Raw genomic sequence first — 22,625 nt, forward strand, 5'->3', positions numbered from 1 at the left:
ACTCACAGCAAGAGAGACACACACACACACAAAAAGCAAGGGAGGGACATGTGCATGCGCAAGCATACAAACAGAAACACACACAGCGAGGGAGGGACATGCACACACAGCGAGGGAGGGACACACACACACACACAGCGAGGGAGGGACACACACACAAACACACACACACACACACACACACACACACAGTGCGGGTGGGACCACACATACATACACACACACACACACACACAGAGTGAGGGAGGGACACACACACACGCACACACAGCGAGGGAGGGACGGACACACACACAGATACAGCAAGGGGGACACGCACACTCAGTGTGGGAGGGAGACACACACAGAGCGAGAGAGAGAAAAATACACACAACGCGAGGGAGTGACACACACGCAACCAGGGAGTGAGGGACACGCAGCGAAGGGGGACACATACAAACACATACTGTGAGGGTGTGACACATACATACACACAGTGAGAAAGGGACACACACACACACACACACAGCAAGCGTGGGACACACAGCAAGGGAGGGACTTGCTGAGACACGCAGAAAGGGAGGAACACGCACATGCACAGCGATCGAGGGACACGTGCACACACAGCGAGGGAGGGACACACATGCACACAGCGAGAATGGGACAAACACACACACACAGCGAGTGAGAGACACACAAACAGCAAGGGAGTGAAACACACACACACACACACACACACACACACACACACAGCGAGGGAGGGACAAGCACACACACAGCTGGGGGGGCATGTGCACAGAAATTGAGAGGGGGCACGCACACATAGCGAGAGGGGACGCGAACAGACACGGTGAGTGAGGGACACACGCATACACAGCAAGGGGGGGCATGCACTCACACAGCAAGGGGAGATACGCACACGCAGTGAGGGGGATATACACAAAGAGCAAGGGAGGGACACGCGCGCACACACACAGTTAAGGGGATACACGCATACACACAGCAAGGCAGGGACACACACACACACACACACACCCACACGCAGCGTGAGAGGGACACACAGATCCACAGTGAGGGAGTGACACACACACACACACACACACACTCCGAGGAGGGAGACTCAGATACATTGCAAGAGGGACACACATACTCACAGCAAGTGGGACACACACACACAGTGAGGGAGGGACACATGCCTGCGCAAGCACACAAAGAACCGGTAAACAGCGAGAGAGGGACAAACAAATACACGGCAAGGGAGGGACACGCACACACAGAGAAAGTGAGGGTGGGACCACACACACACAGAGCGAGGGAGAGGCATACACACATACACATAGCGAGGGGGCGACACATACACACACAGCGAGGGAGGGCCACGCACACACATGCACAGCAAGAAGGACACGGACACACACACACACACACACAGCAAGGGGGGTAACTCACACATACACAGTGAGGGAGGTACACGAACACATACAGACAGCGAGGGTGGGATCACACAAACACATACACACAAAGCAAAGGAGGGACACACACACACACACACACACACAGAGCGATTGGGCGAATCATGTACACGCAGCGAGGGAGGGACACGCACACACAGAATGAGGGAGGGACACAAACACACACACAGACAGTGAGGGAGGGCCACGCACATACAGTGGGGGAGCGACACGCGCATGAGAAAGCACACAAACAAAGACATATACAGCGAGAGTGGGACACTCACACATAGCCAGGAGGGACATGCATACACAGTGAGGGACACACACAAACACACACACAAAGCAAGAGAGGGACATATGCACACACAGCGAGGGAGGACCACGCACACCAAGAGGGAGACACACACACACACACACAGTGAGGAGGGACACACACACACTGAGAGGGGGGACACGCGCACACACAACGAGGGAGGGAGACACACACACAGCGAGAGGGTACACGCATACTCACAGCGAGGGAGGGACACGTGCACGTGCGCACACACACCCAGCGAGGAGAGAGACACATACTTACAGCAAGAGAGTGAGACACACACTGACACACAGAGTGAGGGAGGGACACGCACACACATAGCGAGTGAGGAACACGCAGCAAAGAGGGGATACACAAACACAATGTGAGAGTGTGACACGTACACACTAAAGGAAGGGAAACACACACACAGCAAGCGAGAGACACGCGCGGGTGCGAGCGCACACACACACACACACACACACACACAGCGAGGGAGGGACACACACAGCGAGCGAGGGACTTGCTGAGACACGCAGCAAGGCAGGGACATGCACACACACAGCGAGGGAGGGACACACACACACACACACGCACACACACACACAGTGAGGGAGGGATATGCACACGCAGCGACAGAGGGACGTGCACACATACAGCGAGGGAGGGATGTACACACAGCGAAGGAGGGACACACACACAGCGAAGGAGGGAAACACACACAGCGAGGGAAGGACACACACACACACACACACAGTGAGGGGGGACACGCACACACACGCAATGAGGGAGGGACATGAACGCACACGCACAGAGCGAGGGTGAGACATGCACACGCACAGCAAGAGAGAGACATACACACACAACGCGGGGGAGTGACACACACACAAACAGCAAGTGAGGGACACGCAGCGAAGGGACATCACACAAACACATACTGTGACGGCGTGACTCGTGTACACACACACAGAGGAAGGGACACAAACACACACACACACACACACACACACACACAAAGCGAGCAAGGGACACACGCAGTGAGCGAGAGGCTTGCTGAGACCCACAACGAGGTACGGACACACACGCACAGCGAGGGAGGGACACGCACATACACAGCGATGGAAGGACATGCACACACACAGCGTGGGAGGGACACGCACACACAGCGAGAGGGGACATGCGCAGACACGGCGATGGAGGGACACATGCAAACACAGCAAGGGGTTCATGCACTCACACAGCAAGGGGAGTTGAGCACACACAGGGAGGGGGATATACACAAAGAGCAAGGGAGGGACACACACACACACAGAGGGATGGACACGCACACATCCACACAGTTAAGGGGATACACGCAGACACACAACCAGGGAGGGACACACATACTCACACACACTCACGTACACTGCAACAGGGACACACATACTCACAGCAAGAGGGACACACACACACACACACAGCAAGTGACGGACACACGCATGCGAAAGCACAAAATGACTGACACACACAGCGAGAGAGGGACACGAACACACAGCCAGGAATGGACATGCACACACAGTGAGGGAGGGACACACACAAACACAAACACGCACACACACAGCGTGGGAGGGACACGCGCACACAGCGAGAGCGGACATGCACAGACACGGCGATGGAGGGACACATGCAAACACAGCAAGGGGGTCATGCACTCACACAGCAAGGGGAGATTAGCACACACAGTGTTACATCAATTTATATGCTCACAGATAGTGATCATATAAATTGATGTAACATATCTCTACAAGGAATCCGGTGTATGGAAATTCACAATTCTTGTATTACATACATTTTTTACTTTAAAAAAGAAGAATTTCGCTCAATAATCACTGAATGGCTCATTTTTCTTCAATCCATAAAGCTAGGTACAATGTTTTATTCCTCAGTTTATTGATCTTAATAAATATCCAATCAACATCAAAGCAAAGTGCTTTTGAAATATTGAATCATTTTAATTCTTCAAAAGAGCATTCATTATCAAGTCATTGCCATTATAATAATGGCACAATTATTTATAAAAAAAAGTCTTCTGAACAAGTATAGTGAGATTCACATTTTCATTTAATCCATTATTTCTGAGTACTAATAGTACAGTATGAAAATGCCTTTATTTATCAGGTCACCTACCCCACAAAGGAACCAATGAATTCCCATCCAGTCATTGCAAATATCTGATGTTTGCTCATTTGAATGATCACGGTAATGTCAGCTTTAAAATTCAGGAAAATGTAATTACTTTTCACTGAATTAATTCCCGTTCATTTCCAGACATTGCTCTATCACTTGCAAAAAGAGATTTTTCATTATTCTTGAATGCATTGACAGACTTTGATAATACAATTGTTGCTGATTTAGAATAAAAATAATAATTATTCAATCCAGTAGATTGCGCAAATGTGGATTTACGGAACAGTATATTAACCACTGTAAAGATATTGCAGTGCACAATCTCTCAATCATTGTAAATATCAATTTTTATTTTACCTGTTGAAACATAGTTGAATTCAATTAATTATATTTGACTTCAATGCTCACATTTATTGTGTTTGTAATGATAATTCGACTGACGGATGTTTCATGCAACAAAATCAAATGAAAAAGAATTAGCATCTCTATTCTTTCAGTCAACAATGGCAATAAATTTAGATTTTTTAAAATTTGAACATTTTGGAAAGAAGGGATGTTGTCTTCAGTTGAATTCTTGCATTGACTTACGAATTCACAGTGTCCGCAACTTATTCTCTTTGGGTTCCTATGAAAAGAAATTAACTAGTTCTTCTGGTTGTAAATTCCTGGAAAATATTTGAGAATGTTGTGGTTTTAAAGGTCACAAGGCGAAGTGATCGTAAGTCATCATTTATTTTGTTAGAAAGAGCTTGATTCAAACATTTCGAACACACACACACACACACACACACAGAGACACACACTTATTCTGCTGTGTAACAAGGGGAAAAACAAGTCGCTTTCTTCGGCATGAAGTAAATATATGCCACTTCCAATTATTCATTAGTCAGCTAATTACTTACATTTGTCATTAAAAATTGCAATTCGTCTAAATATTGTTATGACCTTTGATGAAATTAAATTTTTAATTATTGTTAATTCATGAATTTCAGGGACTTTATTTTGTTTTCAATATACCGATTCGTATTGAATGTGAGATTGACATTCTTTGACAATGTTGGAGAGTGTTCATTTGAAACTTGTTTTTTTCGAATCGTTCACTGATTTTACTTATTGCATAAGATTACATGGTACCTCAGTGGTTAGCAATGCTGCCTCACAGCGCCAGGGACATTGGTTTGATTCTGAAGAAGCCACTAACGTGCAAACTGCTCCAAAACATGATTCATACCGTGCAGCATAGTTTCAGTCACTGTGTCTGTTTTGCAGAATAAGGTTCCCAAAGTATGTTCCACCCTAAAACCGGAGGTAGCATTGCAATCCGAGAAGGACAGATTACATTGTGAGGAAGGTCTGACCTCGGGGCCCGTTCGAGATGCCACTTTCCTTGCCTTTTACCTTAACCGTGCAATTTGCTGCAGAGATTATCACACCTGGACATGAGCCTCATGGATACCAACTGAGTTGGAAACCTGTGTGGGAATCGATGAGAAAAAGCGACTCAATAAAGATTAACAAGTTCCATGGTGCTTTTTAGAAATGCAGTTTCTGTTCACCTCAATCCAAAAGGCAGTTTCTGAACATAGTAACAGAAGTCAACAGCACCTCACCCCACCCCCACTCCGGATGAGGTGCTAACTGCCCCTGATTGTTTTTTGTTCACGATGTGAAGAGCTCTCACGCCTGAGTCACCGTCACGTCTCTGGGTGCTGAGTGAATCACAAAGAAGGGCTTTCTCCAGAGCCGCAACTGCCTCACTTCCCCACTCGCCCTCCCCGTTTACATTTTCCTGCTCGTCAGTGATTTAAAGAAAACCAAATGGATGCGATGTCATTCTGTAGCCTCTCTGTCGATTCTTCCGTTTCAGTTCCAACGTGGCTTAGATCTCGGGGCGCACCTTAATACTAGCGACGCTATGAAAGCACAGGTCCAGAGGTTCCTCTGAGAGTGTAATTTCTTTCATTGCTGTTGCTGATTGAATGAGCCACTAACGTGCGAACTGCTCCAAAACATGATTCAGGACCTCTGGCGCCAATTCTCGCACGTTGAATAACGACAGACACCTTCCAAATGAGGTCTTCTGAGACGACTTTGGGATACATTTGACAGACAGACTAGTTGAGGAATCCGTGGTGCACTGTGACACCAGCACATCAGCTTCTTCCCTGTCTTTGAACCGGGCCGCCTGCGCAAGGAATGCGAATGCGGTAATGCTTTTCGTGGAAGGATCAGAAGGGGGTAACTACACTCTCAAACAGAATGGCATATGATCAGAACCAGGTTGGAGAAAAACTTTACAATGCTTTGCACAGTAATTAAATGGAATTGCATTGCATTGCACTGCACTACGAGAGAAGATTTGTTCAAGCAAACTCGAAGGCAGGTTTGAAGTTGGGAAATCAAGCAAGAAAGCTGCGTTCTTGTCGATGTCAAAGGCTGCAGTTGAAGAGCAAAACAGTTTCGGCCCAGTTTCGAAACGGGGACCTTTCGCGTGTAAGGCGAACGTGATGACCACTACACTACAGAAACAAGCCGCATTCGCCCGTGCTGCAGCTCAGTGGCATCCAGCACTGAAAGGTGAAGCCATTCTACCTTTCACCTTTCTGTTTCCGTTAGCTCGTTGTTTAATGGGACTTGTTTAATTTTGGCTTTGTGGTGAGCATGGACGAGATACACCGAAGTATCTGTTTCCACGCGGTGTACCCCAATAACGTTGTGTTGCTTACACCTGCTTTAAAGAATTACGTTTTTGCGGAGCTTACCGTCGCAGTCTGTGGCAAAATCATTTAGTCTGTTCGACTGCTCACGGGAAAGGTAGCATTGTGAAACACTGCAGAAACGAACGACTTCCTTACTTTTGATCCGACTGACCATACTCCGTGAAAGTTTCCCAGATTCTCAGTTGAGGATTTTTGCAGCTGGAAGTTACCTCAGAAACCCTGTTAATTCGTAATGTATTGAGCGAATCGCAAAACAGAAAGCATTTAACACGGAACACAAACAAAACTGGAAAACCAAATGCATTTTCAGACACAGCGAGCATGAATGCTAAATGTGAGAGTGTCGGGGGGGCATGAGCCATAAAGTAATCACACAACTAACAACAGGGCAATTCCAAACTACTCTTTCAAACATACTGGAGCCTGAGTGCACCACCACTTCCCAGACAATGCTGCAAAGAGACAAAGAAAGAACATAATAAGAATGGGCCATAAAAAGTGAATTTCACCAATCACAGTCTCGATTAGATTACCTTTCCCTTCCGATGACTGCAGGACGGAAATGAAGGAAGTGGGAGAAATTTAATAACATATGACATCGAAATACATTGGAACGATTTTCTCATTGGCCAGAAAACCAAATAACGACGAGTCGAGTCACCGGAGGAGTCTGTTTCGCAACAACGATGAAATAACAGTCTCCATTCGGTTCCAGTAAAAGCTCAACTTGCCTGGAACAGAAAGCAACAGTAGAGCTGCTGGCGATTTTCCGCGCGGGAAGCGAACACGATCATGACAGCACAGACACTTTGGAAAATTCGGCACTTTCCCACACCGCAGTCAATTCCCCGGGAAGCAAACTCATTTTGCTTCTGTTTTAAACAGAAATGAGGCAGGGATTGAAACAGCATTTAAACCAGCTGTTCCGTTGCAGCTGTTCAGCAGAAATGGCAGCGGTGGGATACGAACCCACGCCTCTGTCGAGACTGGAGTCTTAATCCAGCGCCTTAGACCGCTCGGCCACACTACCAACACGCTCGAGAATTCATTTTCTTGCACTTCCAATTGTGTTCCTGCATAACAACAGATGCAAACTCACGTGAAAAGGGTTCCATGATCCCTCTCCGACTCGCACAGCTGCTGGGATGTGCGCGTCTACAATATCAATTTCTCAGCAGTTAACGATAGCCCATCAATCCAGACAAAAATCACTGGTAAGCTGAGTCTATCTTCTCAGACTGCATTCAGCTACAAATGTATCTGTGAGTGCGTGAGAATATATGATCGGTTATGATTGGGTCAAATTACCATGAGCTACTTGACATTACTGCAGTTTCGATTCTTGCTTTGCTCAATGATTTCACCCATTGTTCGAAACAGGACAACTTTCACGGTGACACGGAACATGAAACACACCGGACTACAGGGAAAATGCACAAAGCTGAGCAGGCCGTGTCCCAAATCATACCGTGCAGCATAGTTTCAGTCACTGTGTCTGTTTTGCAGAATAAGGTTCCCAAAGAATGTTCCACCCTAAAACCGGAGGTAGCATTACAATCCGAGAATGACAGATTACATTGTGAGGAAGGTCTGACCTCGGGGCCGGTTCGAGATGCCACTTTCCTTGCCTTTTACCTTAACCGTGCAATTTGCTGCAGAGATTATCACACCTGGACATGAGCCTCATCGATACCAACTGAGTTGGAAACCTGTGTGGGAATCGATGAGAAAAAGTGACTCAATAAAGTTTAACAAGTTCCATGGTGCTTTTTAGAAATGCAGTTTCTGTTCACCTCAATCCAAAAGGCAGTTTCTGAACATAGTAACAGAAGTCAAAAGGTAATTACCTCACCCCACCCCCACTCCGGAAGAGGTGCTAACTGCCCTTGATTGCTTTTTGTTCACGATGTGAAGAGCTCTCACGCCTGAGTCACCGTCACGTCTCTGGTTGCAGAATGAATCACAAAGAAGGACTTTCTCCAGAGCCGCAACTGCCTCACTTCCCCACTCGCCCTCCCCGTTTACATTTTCCTGCTCGTCAGTGATTTAAAGAAAACCAAATGGATGCGATGTCATTCTGTAGCCTCTCTGTCGATTCCTCCATTTCAGTTCCAACGTGGCTTAGATCTCGGGGCGCACCTTAATACTAGCGACGCTATGAAAGCACAGGTCCAGAGGTTCCTCTGAGAGTGTAATTTCTTTCATTGCTGTTGCTGATTGAATGAGCCACTGACGTGGGAACTGCTCCAAAACATGATTCAGGACCTCTGGTGCCAATTCTCGCACGTTGAATAACGACAGACACCTTCCAAATGAGGTCTTTCAGAGACGACTTTGGGATACATTTGACAGACAGACTAGTTGAGGAATCCGTGGTGCACTGTGACACCAGCACATCAGCTTCTTCTCTGTCTTTGAACCGGGCCGCCTGCGCAAGGAATGCGAATGCGGTAATGCTTTTCGTGGAAGGATCAGAAGGGGGTAACTACACTCTCAAACAGAATGGCATATGATCAGAACCAGGTTGGAGAAAAACTTTACAATGCTTTGCACAGTAATTAAATGGAATTGCATTGCATTGCACTGCACTACGAGAGAAGATTTGTTCAAGCAAACTCGAAGGCAGGTTTGAAGTTGGGAAATCAAGCAAGAAAGCTGCGTTCTTGTCCATGTAAAAGGCTGCAGTTGAAGAGCAAAACAGTTTCGGCCCAGTTTCGAACCGGGGACCTTTCGCGTGTAAGGCGAACGTGATGACCACTACACTACAGAAACAAGCCGCAGTCGCCCTCACTGCAGCTCAGTGGCATCCAGCACTGAAAGTTGAAGCCATTCTACCTTTCACCTTTCTGTTTCCGTTAGCTCGTTGTTTAATGGGACTTGTTTAATTTTGGCTTTGTGGTGAGCATGGACGAGATACACCGAAGTATCTGTTTCCACGCGGTGTACCCCAATAACGTTGTGTTGCTTACACCTGCTTTAAAGAATTACGTTTTTGCGGAGCTTACCGTCGCAGTCTGTGGCAAAATCATTTAGTCTGTTCGACTGCTCACGGGAAAGGTAGCATTGTGAAACACTGCAGAAACGAACGACTTCCTTACTTTTGATCCGACTGACCATACTCCGTGAAAGTTTCCCAGATTCTCAGTTGAGAATTTTTGCTGCTGGAAGTTACCTCAGAAACCCTGTTAATTCGTAATGTATTGAGCGAATCGCAAAACAGAAAGCATTTAACACGGAACACAAACAAAACTGGAAAACCAAATGCATTTTCAGACACAGCGAGCATGAATGCTAAATGTGAGAGTGTCGGGGGGGCATGAGCCATAAAGTAATCACACAACTAACAACAGGGCAATTCCAAACTACTCTTTCAAACATACTGGAGCCTGAGTGCACCACCACTTCCCAGACAATGCTGCAAAGAGACAAAGAAAGAACATAATAAGAATGGGCCATAAAAAGTGAATTTCACCAATCACAGTCTCGATTAGATTACCTTTCCCTTCCGATGACTGCAGGACGGAAATGAAGGAAGTGGGAGAAATTTAATAACATATGACATCGAAATACATTGGAACGATTTTCTCATTGGCCAGAAAACCAAATAACGACGAGTCGAGTCACCGGAGGAGTCTGTTTCGCAACAACGATGAAATAACAGTCTCCATTCGGTTCCAGTAAAAGCTCAACTTGCCTGGAACAGAAAGCAACAGTAGAGCTGCTGGCGATTTTCCGCGCGGGAAGCGAACACGATCATGACAGCACAGACACTTTGGAAAATTCGGCACTTTCCCACACCGCAGTCAATTCCCCGGGAAGCAAACTCATTTTGCTTCTGTTTTAAACAGAAATGAGGCAGGGATTGAAACAGCATTTAAACCAGCTGTTCCGTTGGAGCTGTTCAGCAGAAATGGCAGCGGTGGGATACGAACCCACGCCTCTGTCGAGACTGGAGTCTTAATCCAGCGCCTTAGACCGCTCGGCCACACTACCAACACGCTCGAGAATCCATTTTCTTGCACTTCCAATTGTGTTCCTGCATAACAACAGATGCAAACTCACGTGAAAAGGGTTCCATGATCCCTCTCCGACTCGCACAGCTGCTGGGATGTGCGCGTCTACAATATCAATTTCTCAGCAGTTAACGATAGCCCATCAATCCAGACAAAAATCACTGGTAAGCTGAGTCTATCTTCTCAGACTGCATTCAGCTACAAATGTATCTGTGAGTGCGTGAGAATATATGATCGGTTATGATTGGGTCAAATTACCATGAGCTACTTGACATTACTGCAGTTTCGATTCTTGCTTTGCTCAATGATTTCACCCATTGTTCGAAACAGGACAACTTTCACGGTGACACGGAACATGAAACACACCGGACTACAGGGAAAATGCACAAAGCTGAGCAGGCCGTGTCCCAAATCATACCGTGCAGCATAGTTTCAGTCACTGTGTCTGTTTTGCAGAATAAGGTTCCCAAAGAATGTTCCACCCTAAAACCGGAGGTAGCATTACAATCCGAGAATGACAGATTACATTGTGAGGAAGGTCTGACCTCGGGGCCGGTTCGAGATGCCACTTTCCTTGCCTTTTACCTTAACCGTGCAATTTGCTGCAGAGATTATCACACCTGGACATGAGCCTCATCGATACCAACTGAGTTGGAAACCTGTGTGGGAATCGATGAGAAAAAGTGACTCAATAAAGTTTAACAAGTTCCATGGTGCTTTTTAGAAATGCAGTTTCTGTTCACCTCAATCCAAAAGGCAGTTTCTGAACATAGTAACAGAAGTCAAAAGGTAATTACCTCACCCCACCCCCACTCCGGAAGAGGTGCTAACTGCCCTTGATTGCTTTTTGTTCACGATGTGAAGAGCTCTCACGCCTGAGTCACCGTCACGTCTCTGGTTGCAGAATGAATCACAAAGAAGGACTTTCTCCAGAGCCGCAACTGCCTCACTTCCCCACTCGCCCTCCCCGTTTACATTTTCCTGCTCGTCAGTGATTTAAAGAAAACCAAATGGATGCGATGTCATTCTGTAGCCTCTCTGTCGATTCCTCCGTTTCAGTTCCAACGTGGCTTAGATCTCGGGGCGCACCTTAATACTAGCGACGCTATGAAAGCACAGGTCCAGAGGTTCCTCTGAGAGTGTAATTTCTTTCATTGCTGTTGCTGATTGAATGAGCCACTGACGTGGGAACTGCTCCAAAACATGATTCAGGACCTCTGGTGCCAATTCTCGCACGTTGAATAACGACAGACACCTTCCAAATGAGGTCTTTCAGAGACGACTTTGGGATACATTTGACAGACAGACTATTTGAGGAATCCGTGGTAATGCTTTTCGTGGAAGGATCAGAAGGGGGTAACTACACTCTCAAACAGAATGGGATATGATCAGAACCAGGTTGGAGAAAAACTTTACAATGCTTTGCACAGTAATTAAATGGAATTGCATTGCATTGCACTGCACTACGAGAGATGATTTGTTCAAGCAAACTCGAAGGCAGGTTTGAAGTTGGGAAATCAAGCAAGAAAGCTGCGTTCTTGTCCATGTAAAAGGCTGCAGTTGAAGAGCAAAACAGTTCCTGCCCAGTTTCGAACCGGGGACCTTTCGCGTGTAAGGCGAACGTGATGACCACTACACTACAGAAACAAGCCGCAGTCGCTCTCGCTGCAGCTCAGTGGCATCCAGCACTGAAAGTTGAAGCCATTCTACCTTTCACCTTTCTGTTTCCGTTAGCTCGTTGTTTAATGGGACTTGTTTAATTTTGGCTTTGTGGTGAGCATGGACGAGATACACCGAAGTATCTGTTTCCACGCGGTGTACCCCAATAACGTTGTGTTGCTTACACCTGCTTTAAAGAATTACGTTTTTGCGGAGCTTACCGTCGCAGTCTGTGGCAAAATCATTTAGTCTGTTCGACTGCTCACGGGAAAGGTAGCATTGTGAAACACTGCAGAAACGAACGACTTCCTTACTTTTGCTCCGACTGACCATACTCCGTGAAAGTTTCCCAGATTCTCAGTTGAGGATTTTTGCAGCTGGAAGTTACCTCAGAAACCCTGTTAATTAGTAATGTATTGAGCGAATCGCAAAACAGAAAGCATTTAACACGGAACACAAACAAAACTGGAAAACCAAATGCATTTTCAGACACAGCGAGCATGAATGCTAAATGTGAGAGTGTCGGGGGGCATGAGCCATAAAGTAATCAAACAACTAACAACAGGGCAATTCCAAACTACTCTTTCAAACATACTGGAGCCTGAGTACACCACCACTTCCCAGACAATGCTGCAAAGAGACAAAGAAAGAACATAATAAGAATGGGCCATAAAAAGTGAATTTCACCAATCACAGTCTCGATTAGATTACCTTTCCCTTCCGATGACTGCAGGACGGAAATGAAGGAAGTGGGAGAAATTTAATAACATATGACATCGAAATACATTGGAACGATTTTCTCATTGGCCAGAAAACCAAATAACGACGAGTCGAGTCACCGGAGGAGTCTGTTTCGCAACAACGATGAAATAACAGTCTCCATTCGGTTCCAGTAAAAGCTCAACTTGCCTGGAACAGAAAGCAACAGTAGAGCTGCTGGCGATTTTCCGCGCGGGAAGCGAACACGATCATGACAGCACAGACACTTTGGAAAATTCGGCACTTTCCCACACCGCAGTCAATTCCCCGGGAAGCAAACTCATTTTGCTTCTGTTTTAAACAGAAATGAGGCAGGGATTGAAACAGCATTTAAACCAGCTGTTCCGTTGGAGCTGTTCAGCAGAAATGGCAGCGGTGGGATACGAACCCACGCCTCTGTCGAGACTGGAGTTTTAATCCAGCGCCTTAGACCGCTCGGCCACACTACCAACACGCTCGACAATCCATTTTCTTGCACTTCCAATTGTGTTCCTGCATAACAACAGATGCAAACTCACGTGAAAAGGGTTCCATGATCCCTCTCCGACTCGCACAGCTGCTGGGATGTGCGCGTCTACAATATCAATTTCTCAGCAGTTAACGATAGCCCATCAATCCAGACAAAAATCACTGGTAAGCTGAGTCTATCTTCTCAGACTGCATTCAGCTACAAATGTATCTGTGAGTGCGTGAGAATATATGATCGGTTATGATTGGGTCAAATTACCATGAGCTACTTGACATTACTGCAGTTTCGATTCTTGCTTTGCTCAATGATTTCACCCATTGTTCGAAACAGGACAACTTTCACGGTGACACGGAACATGAAACACACAGGGAAAATGCACAAAGCTGAGCAGGCCGTGTCCCAAATCATACCGTGCAGCATAGTTTCAGTCACTGTGTCTGTTTTGCAGAATAAGGTTCCCAAAGAATGTTCCACCCTAAAACCGGAGGTAGCATTACAATCCGAGAATGACAGATTACATTGTGAGGAAGGTCTGACCTCGGGGCCGGTTCGAGATGCCACTTTCCTTGCCTTTTACCTTAACCGTGCAATTTGCTGCAGAGATTATCACACCTGGACATGAGCCTCATCGATACCAACTGAGTTGGAAACCTGTGTGGGAATCGATGAGAAAAAGTGACTCAATAAAGTTTAACAAGTTCCATGGTGCTTTTTAGAAATGCAGTTTCTGTTCACCTCAATCCAAAAGGCAGTTTCTGAACATAGTAACAGAAGTCAAAAGGTAATTACCTCACCCCACCCCCACTCCGGAAGAGGTGCTAACTGCCCTTGATTGCTTTTTGTTCACGATGTGAAGAGCTCTCACGCCTGAGTCACCGTCACGTCTCTGGTTGCAGAATGAATCACAAAGAAGGACTTTCTCCAGAGCCGCAACTGCCTCACTTCCCCACACGCCCTCCCCGTTTACATTTTCCTGCTCGTCAGTGATTTAAAGAAAACCAAATGGATGCGATGTCATTCTGTAGCCTCTCTGTCGATTCCTCCGTTTCAGTTCCAACGTGGCTTAGATCTCGGGGCGCACCTTAATACTAGCGACGCTATGAAAGCACAGGTCCAGAGGTTCCTCTGAGAGTGTAATTTCTTTCATTGCTGTTGCTGATTGAATGAGCCACTGACGTGGGAACTGCTCCAAAACATGATTCAGGACCTCTGGTGCCAATTCTCGCACGTTGAATAACGACAGACACCTTCCAAATGAGGTCTTTCAGAGACGACTTTGGGATACATTTGACAGACAGACTAGTTGAGGAATCCGTGGTGCACTGTGACACCAGCACATCAGCTTCTTCCCTGTCTTTGAACCGGGCCGCCTGCGCAAGGAATGCGAATGCGGTAATGCTTTTCGTGGAAGGATCAGAAGGGGGTAACTACACTCTCAAACAGAATGGCATATGATCAGAACCAGGTTGGAGAAAAACTTTACAATGCTTTGCACAGTAATTAAATGGAATTGCATTGCATTGCACTGCACTACGAGAGAAGATTTGTTCAAGCAAACTCGAAGGCAGGTTTGAAGTTGGGAAATCAAGCAAGAAAGCTGCGTTCTTGTCCATGTAAAAGGCTGCAGTTGAAGAACAAAGCAGTTTCTGCCCAGTTTCAAACTGGGGACTTTTCGCGTATAAGGCGAACGTGATGACCACGACACGACAGAAACAAGCCTCGGTCGCCCCCGCTGCAGCTCAGTGGCATCCAGCACTGAAAGTTGAAGCCATTCTACCTTTCACCTTTCTGTTTCCGTTAGCTCGTTGTTTAATGGGACTTGTTTAATTTTGGCTATGTGGTGAGCATGGACGAGATACACCGAAGTATCTGTTTCCACGCGGTGTACCCCAATAACGTTGTGTTGCTTACACCTGCTTTAAAGAATTACGTTTTTGCGGAGCTTACCGTCGCAGTCTGTGGCAAAATCATTTAGTCTGTTGGACTGCTCACGGGAAAGGTAGCATTGTGAAACACTGCAGAAACGAACGACTTCCTTACTTTTGCTCCGACTGACCATACTCGGTGAAAGTTTCCCAGATTCTCAGTTGAGGATTTTTGCAGCTGGAAGTTACCTCAGAAACCCTGTTAATTCGTAATGTATTGAGCGAATCGCAAAACAGAAAGCATTTAACACGGAACACAAACAAAACTGGAAAACCAAATGCATTTTCAGACACAGCGAGCATGAATGCTAAATGTGAGAGTGTCGGGGGGGGCATGAGCCATAAAGTAATCACACAACTAACAACAGGGCAATTCCAAACTACTCTTTCAAACATACTGGAGCCTGAGTGCACCACCACTTCCCAGACAATGCTGCAAAGAGACAAAGAAAGAACATAATAAGAATGGGCCATAAAAAGTGAATTTCACCAATCACAGTCTCGATTAGATTACCTTTCCCTTCCGATGACTGCAGGACGGAAATGAAGGAAGTGGGAGAAATTTAATAACATATGACATCGAAATACATTGGAACGATTTTCTCATTGGCCAGAAAACCAAATAACGACGAGTCGAGTCACCGGAGGAGTCTGTTTCGCAACAACGATGAAATAACAGTCTCCATTCGGTTCCAGTAAAAGCTCAACTTGCCTGGAACAGAAAGCAACAGTAGAGCTGCTGGCGATTTTCCGCGCGGGAAGCGAACACGATCATGACAGCACAGACACTTTGGAAAATTCGGCACTTTCCCACACCGCAGTCAATTCCCCGGGAAGCAAACTCATTTTGCTTCTGTTTTAAACAGAAATGAGGCAGGGATTGAAACAGCATTTAAACCAGCTGTTCCGTTGGAGCTGTTCAGCAGAAATGGCAGCGGTGGGATACGAACCCACGCCTCTGTCGAGACTGGAGTCTTAATCCAGCGCCTTAGACCGCTCGGCCACACTACCAACACGCTCGAGAATCCATTTTCTTGCACTTCCAATTGTGTTCCTGCATAACAACAGATGCAAACTCACGTGAAAAGGGTTCCATGATCCCTCTCCGACTCGCACAGCTGCTGGGATGTGCGCGTCTACAATATCAATTTCTCAGCAGTTAACGATAGCCCATCAATCCAGACAAAAATCACTGGTAAGCTGAGTCTATCTTCTCAGACTGCATTCAGCTACAAATGTATCTGTGAGTGCGTGAGAATATATGATCGGTTATGATTGGGTCAAATTACCATGAGCTACTTGACATTACTGCAGTTTCGATTCTTGCTTTGCTCAATGATTTCACCCATTGTTCGAAACAGGACAACTTTCACGGTGACACGGAACATGAAACACACCGGACTACAGGGAAAATGCACAAAGCTGAGCAGGCCGTGTCCCAAATCATACCGTGCAGCATAGTTTCAGTCACTGTGTCTGTTTTGCAGAATAAGGTTCCCAAAGAATGTTCCACCCTAAAACCGGAGGTAGCATTACAATCCGAGAATGACAGATTACATTGTGAGGAAGGTCTGACCTCGGGGCCGGTTCGAGATGCCACTTTCCTTGCCTTTTACCTTAACCGTGCAATTTGCTGCAGAGATTATCACACCTGGACATGAGCCTCATCGATACCAACTGAGTTGGAAACCTGTGTGGGAATCGATGAGAAAAAGTGACTCAATAAAGTTTAACAAGTTCCATGGTGCTTTTTAGAAATGCAGTTTCTGTTCACCTCAATCCAAAAGGCAGTTTCTGAACATAGTAACAGAAGTCAAAAGTTAATTACCTCACCCCACCCCCACTCCGGAAGAGGTGCTAACTGCCCTTGATTGCTTTTTGTTCACGATGTGAAGAGCTCTCACGCCTGAGTCACCGTCACGTCTCTGGTTGCAGAATGAATCACAAAGAAGGACTTTCTCCAGAGCCGCAACTGCCTCACTTCCCCACTCGCCCTCCCCGTTTACATTTTCCTGCTCGTCAGTGATTTAAAGAAAACCAAATGGATGCGATGTCATTCTGTAGCCTCTCTGTCGATTCCTCCGTTTCAGTTCCAACGTGGCTTAGATCTCGGGGCGCACCTTAATACTAGCGACGCGATGAAAGCACAGGTCCAGAGGTTCCTCTGAGAGTGTAATTTCTTTCATTGCTGTTGCTGATTGAATGAGCCACTGACGTGGGAACTGCTCCAAAACATGATTCAGGACCTCTGGTGCCAATTCTCGCACGTTGAATAACGACAGATACCTTCCAAATGAGGTCTTTCAGAGACGACTTTGGGATACATTTGACAGACAGACTAGTTTAGGGATCCGTGGTGCACTGTGACACCAGCACATCAGCTTCTTCCCTGTCTTTGAACCGGGCCACCTGCGCAAGGAATGCGAATGCGGTAATGCTTTTCGTGGAAGGATCAGAAGGGGGTAACTACACTCTCAAACCGAATGGCATATGATCAGAACCAGGTTGGAGAAAAACTTTACAATGCTTTGCACAGTAATTAAATGGAATTGCATTGCATTGCACTGCACTACGAGAGAAGATTTGTTCAAGCAAACTCGAAGGCAGGTTTGAAGTTGGGAAATCAAGCAAGAAAGCTGCGTTCTTGTCCATGTAAAAGGCTGCAGTTGAAGAGCAAAACAGTTTCTGCCCAGTTTCGAACCGGGGACCTTTCACATGTAAGGCGAACGTGATGACCACTACACTACACAAACAAGCCGCAGTCACCCTCACTGCAGCTCAGTGGCATCCAGCACTGAAAGTTGAAGCCATTCTACCTTTCACCTTTCTGTTTCCGTTAGCTCGTTGTTTTTTGGGACTTGTTTAATTTTGGCTTTGTGGTGAGCATGGACGAGATACACCGAAGTATCTGTTTCCACGCGGTGTACCCCAATAACGTTGTGTTGCTTACACCTGCTTTAAAGAATTACGTTTTTGCGGAGCTTACCGTCGCAGTCTGTGGCAAAATCATTTAGTCTGTTGGACTGCTCACGGGAAAGGTAGCATTGTGAAACACTGCAGAAACGAACGACTTCCTTACTTTTGCTCCGACTGACCATACTCCGTGAAAGTTTCCCAGATTCTCAGTTGAGGATTTTTGCAGCTGGAAGTTACCTCAGAAACCCTGTTAATTCGTAATGTATTGAGCGAATCGCAAAACAGAAAGCATTTAACACGGAACACAAACAAAACTGGAGAACCAAATGCATTTTCAGACACAGCGAGCATGAATGCTAAATGTGAGAGTGTCGGGGGGGGCATGAGCCATAAAGTAATCACACAACTAACAACAGGGCAATTCCAAACTACTCTTTCAAACATACTGGAGCCTGAGTGCACCACCACTTCCCAGACAATGCTGCAAAGAGACAAAGAAAGAACATAATAAGAATGGGCCATAAAAAGTGAATTTCACCAATCACAGTCTCGATTAGATTACCTTTCCCTTCCGATGACTGCAGGACGGAAATGAAGGAAGTGGGAGAAATTTAATAACATATGACATCGAAATACATTGGAACGATTTTCTCATTGGCCAGAAAACCAAATAACGACGAGTCGAGTCACCGGAGGAGTCTGTTTCGCAACAACGATGAAATAACAGTCTCCATTCGGTTCCAGTAAAAGCTCAACTTGCCTGGAACAGAAAGCAACAGTAGAGCTGCTGGCGATTTTCCGCGCGGGAAGCGAACACGATCATGACAGCACAGACACTTTGGAAAATTCGGCACTTTCCCACACCGCAGTCAATTCCCCGGGAAGCAAACTCATTTTGCTTCTGTTTTAAACAGAAATGAGGCAGGGATTGAAACAGCATTTAAACCAGCTGTTCCGTTGGAGCTGTTCAGCAGAAATGGCAGCGGTGGGATACGAACCCACGCCTCTGTCGAGACTGGAGTCTTAATCCAGCGCCTTAGACCGCTCGGCCACACTACCAACACGCTCGAGAATCCATTTTCTTGCACTTCCAATTGTGTTCCTGCATAACAACAGATGCAAACTCACGTGAAAAGGGTTCCATGATCCCTCTCCGACTCGCACAGCTGCTGGGATGTGCGCGTCTACAATATCAATTTCTCAGCAGTTAACGATAGCCCATCAATCCAGACAAAAATCACTGGTAAGCTGAGTCTATCTTCTCAGACTGCATTCAGCTACAAATGTATCTGTGAGTGCGTGAGAATATATGATCGGTTATGATTGGGTCAAATTACCATGAGCTACTTGACATTACTGCAGTTTCGATTCTTGCTTTGCTCAATGATTTCACCCATTGTTCGAAACAGGACAACTTTCACGGTGACACGGAACATGAAACACACAGGGAAAATGCACAAAGCTGAGCAGGCCGTGTCCCAAATCATACCGTGCAGCATAGTTTCAGTCACTGTGTCTGTTTTGCAGAATAAGGTTCCCAAAGAATGTTCCACCCTAAAACCGGAGGTAGCATTACAATCCGAGAATGACAGATTACATTGTGAGGAAGGTCTGACCTCGGGGCCGGTTCGAGATGCCACTTTCCTTGCCTTTTACCTTAACCGTGCAATTTGCTGCAGAGATTATCACACCTGGACATGAGCCTCATCGATACCAACTGAGTTGGAAACCTGTGTGGGAATCGATGAGAAAAAGTGACTCAATAAAGTTTAACAAGTTCCATGGTGCTTTTTAGAAATGCAGTTTCTGTTCACCTCAATCCAAAAGGCAGTTTCTGAACATAGTAACAGAAGTCAAATGGTAATTATCCCACCCCACCCCCACTCCAGAAGAGGTGCTAACTGCCCTTGATTGCTTTTTGTTCACGATGTGAAGAGCTCTCACGCCTGAGTCACCGTCACGTCTCTGGTTGCAGAATGAATCACAAAGAAGGACTTTCTCCAGAGCCGCAACTGCCTCACTTCCCCACACGCCCTCCCCGTTTACATTTTCCTGCTCGTCAGTGATTTAAAGAAAACCAAATGGATGCGATGTCATTCTGTAGCCTCTCTGTCGATTCCTCCGTTTCAGTTCCAACGTGGCTTAGATCTCGGGGCGCACCTTAATACTAGCGACGCTATGAAAGCACAGGTCCAGAGGTTCCTCTGAGAGTGTAATTTCTTTCATTGCTGTTGCTGATTGAATGAGCCACTGACGTGGGAACTGCTCCAAAACATGATTCAGGACCTCTGGTGCCAATTCTCGCACGTTGAATAACGACAGACACCTTCCAAATGAGGTCTTTCAGAGACGACTTTGGGATACATTTGACAGACAGACTAGTTGAGGAATCCGTGGTGCACTGTGACACCAGCACATCAGCTTCTTCCCTGTCTTTGAACCGGGCCACCTGCGCAATCAATGCGAATGCGGTAATGCTTTTCGTGGAAGGATCAGAAGGGGGTAACTACACTCTCAAACAGAATGGCATATGATCAGAACCAGGTTGGAGAAAAACTTTACAATGCTTTGCACAGTAATTAAATGGAATTGCATTGCATTGCACTGCACTACGAGAGAAGATTTGTTCAAGCAAACTCGAAGGCAGGTTTGAAGTTGGGAAATCAAGCAAGAAAGCTGCGTTCTTGTCCATGTAAAAGGCTGCAGTTGAAGAACAAAGCAGTTTCTGCCCAGTTTCAAACTGGGGACTTTTCGCGTATAAGGCGAACGTGATGACCACGACACGACAGAAACAAGCCTCGGTCGCCCCCGCTGCAGCTCAGTGGCATCCAGCACTGAAAGTTGAAGCCATTCTACCTTTCACCTTTCTGTTTCCGTTAGCTCGTTGTTTAATGGGACTTGTTTAATTTTGGCTATGTGGTGAGCATGGACGAGATACACCGAAGTATCTGTTTCCACGCGGTGTACCCCAATAACGTTGTGTTGCTTACACCTGCTTTAAAGAATTACGTTTTTGCGGAGCTTACCGTCGCAGTCTGTGGCAAAATCATTTAGTCTGTTGGACTGCTCACGGGAAAGGTAGCATTGTGAAACACTGCAGAAACGAACGACTTCCTTACTTTTGCTCCGACTGACCATACTCGGTGAAAGTTTCCCAGATTCTCAGTTGAGGATTTTTGCAGCTGGAAGTTACCTCAGAAACCCTGTTAATTCGTAATGTATTGAGCGAATCGCAAAACAGAAAGCATTTAACACGGAACACAAACAAAACTGGAAAACCAAATGCATTTTCAGACACAGCGAGCATGAATGCTAAATGTGAGAGTGTCGGGGGGGGCATGAGCCATAAAGTAATCACACAACTAACAACAGGGCAATTCCAAACTACTCTTTCAAACATACTGGAGCCTGAGTGCACCACCACTTCCCAGACAATGCTGCAAAGAGACAAAGAAAGAACATAATAAGAATGGGCCATAAAAAGTGAATTTCACCAATCACAGTCTCGATTAGATTACCTTTCCCTTCCGATGACTGCAGGACGGAAATGAAGGAAGTGGGAGAAATTTAATAACATATGACATCGAAATACATTGGAACGATTTTCTCATTGGCCAGAAAACCAAATAACGACGAGTCGAGTCACCGGAGGAGTCTGTTTCGCAACAACGATGAAATAACAGTCTCCATTCGGTTCCAGTAAAAGCTCAACTTGCCTGGAACAGAAAGCAACAGTAGAGCTGCTGGCGATTTTCCGCGCGGGAAGCGAACACGATCATGACAGCACAGACACTTTGGAAAATTCGGCACTTTCCCACACCGCAGTCAATTCCCCGGGAAGCAAACTCATTTTGCTTCTGTTTTAAACAGAAATGAGGCAGGGATTGAAACAGCATTTAAACCAGCTGTTCCGTTGGAGCTGTTCAGCAGAAATGGCAGCGGTGGGATACGAACCCACGCCTCTGTCGAGACTGGAGTCTTAATCCAGCGCCTTAGACCGCTCGGCCACACTACCAACACGCTCGAGAATCCATTTTCTTGCACTTCCAATTGTGTTCCTGCATAACAACAGATGCAAACTCACGTGAAAAGGGTTCCATGATCCCTCTCCGACTCGCACAGCTGCTGGGATGTGCGCGTCTACAATATCAATTTCTCAGCAGTTAACGATAGCCCATCAATCCAGACAAAAATCACTGGTAAGCTGAGTCTATCTTCTCAGACTGCATTCAGCTACAAATGTATCTGTGAGTGCGTGAGAATATATGAT

At 46.2% G+C, this 22,625-nt stretch overlaps 7 non-coding genes across 7 annotated transcripts; all 7 read right to left on the reverse strand.

Annotated features, from left to right (window-relative positions):
• Positions 1–7,562: 7,562 nt before the first annotated feature.
• On the reverse strand, positions 7,563–7,644 carry trnal-aag (transfer RNA leucine (anticodon AAG)). The gene has a single exon. It is a non-coding gene; the product is annotated as a tRNA-Leu (tRNA).
• Positions 7,645–10,525: 2,881 nt separating this feature from the next.
• Positions 10,526–10,607, reverse strand: trnal-aag (transfer RNA leucine (anticodon AAG)). Its single transcript has one exon. It is a non-coding gene; the product is annotated as a tRNA-Leu (tRNA).
• Positions 10,608–12,201: 1,594 nt separating this feature from the next.
• On the reverse strand, positions 12,202–12,274 carry trnav-uac (transfer RNA valine (anticodon UAC)). The gene has a single exon. It is a non-coding gene; the product is annotated as a tRNA-Val (tRNA).
• Positions 12,275–13,412: 1,138 nt separating this feature from the next.
• Positions 13,413–13,494, reverse strand: trnaf-aaa (transfer RNA phenylalanine (anticodon AAA)). The gene has a single exon. It is a non-coding gene; the product is annotated as a tRNA-Phe (tRNA).
• A 2,874-nt stretch (positions 13,495–16,368) lies between these two features.
• Positions 16,369–16,450, reverse strand: trnal-aag (transfer RNA leucine (anticodon AAG)). The gene has a single exon. It is a non-coding gene; the product is annotated as a tRNA-Leu (tRNA).
• A 2,882-nt stretch (positions 16,451–19,332) lies between these two features.
• On the reverse strand, positions 19,333–19,414 carry trnal-aag (transfer RNA leucine (anticodon AAG)). Its single transcript has one exon. It is a non-coding gene; the product is annotated as a tRNA-Leu (tRNA).
• A 2,874-nt stretch (positions 19,415–22,288) lies between these two features.
• On the reverse strand, positions 22,289–22,370 carry trnal-aag (transfer RNA leucine (anticodon AAG)). Its single transcript has one exon. It is a non-coding gene; the product is annotated as a tRNA-Leu (tRNA).
• Positions 22,371–22,625: the final 255 nt, after the last annotated feature.

Source organism: Chiloscyllium punctatum, chromosome 18, assembly GCF_047496795.1.
Source record: "Chiloscyllium punctatum isolate Juve2018m chromosome 18, sChiPun1.3, whole genome shotgun sequence".
In the NCBI taxonomy this organism is placed as follows: Eukaryota; Metazoa; Chordata; class Chondrichthyes; order Orectolobiformes; family Hemiscylliidae; genus Chiloscyllium; species Chiloscyllium punctatum.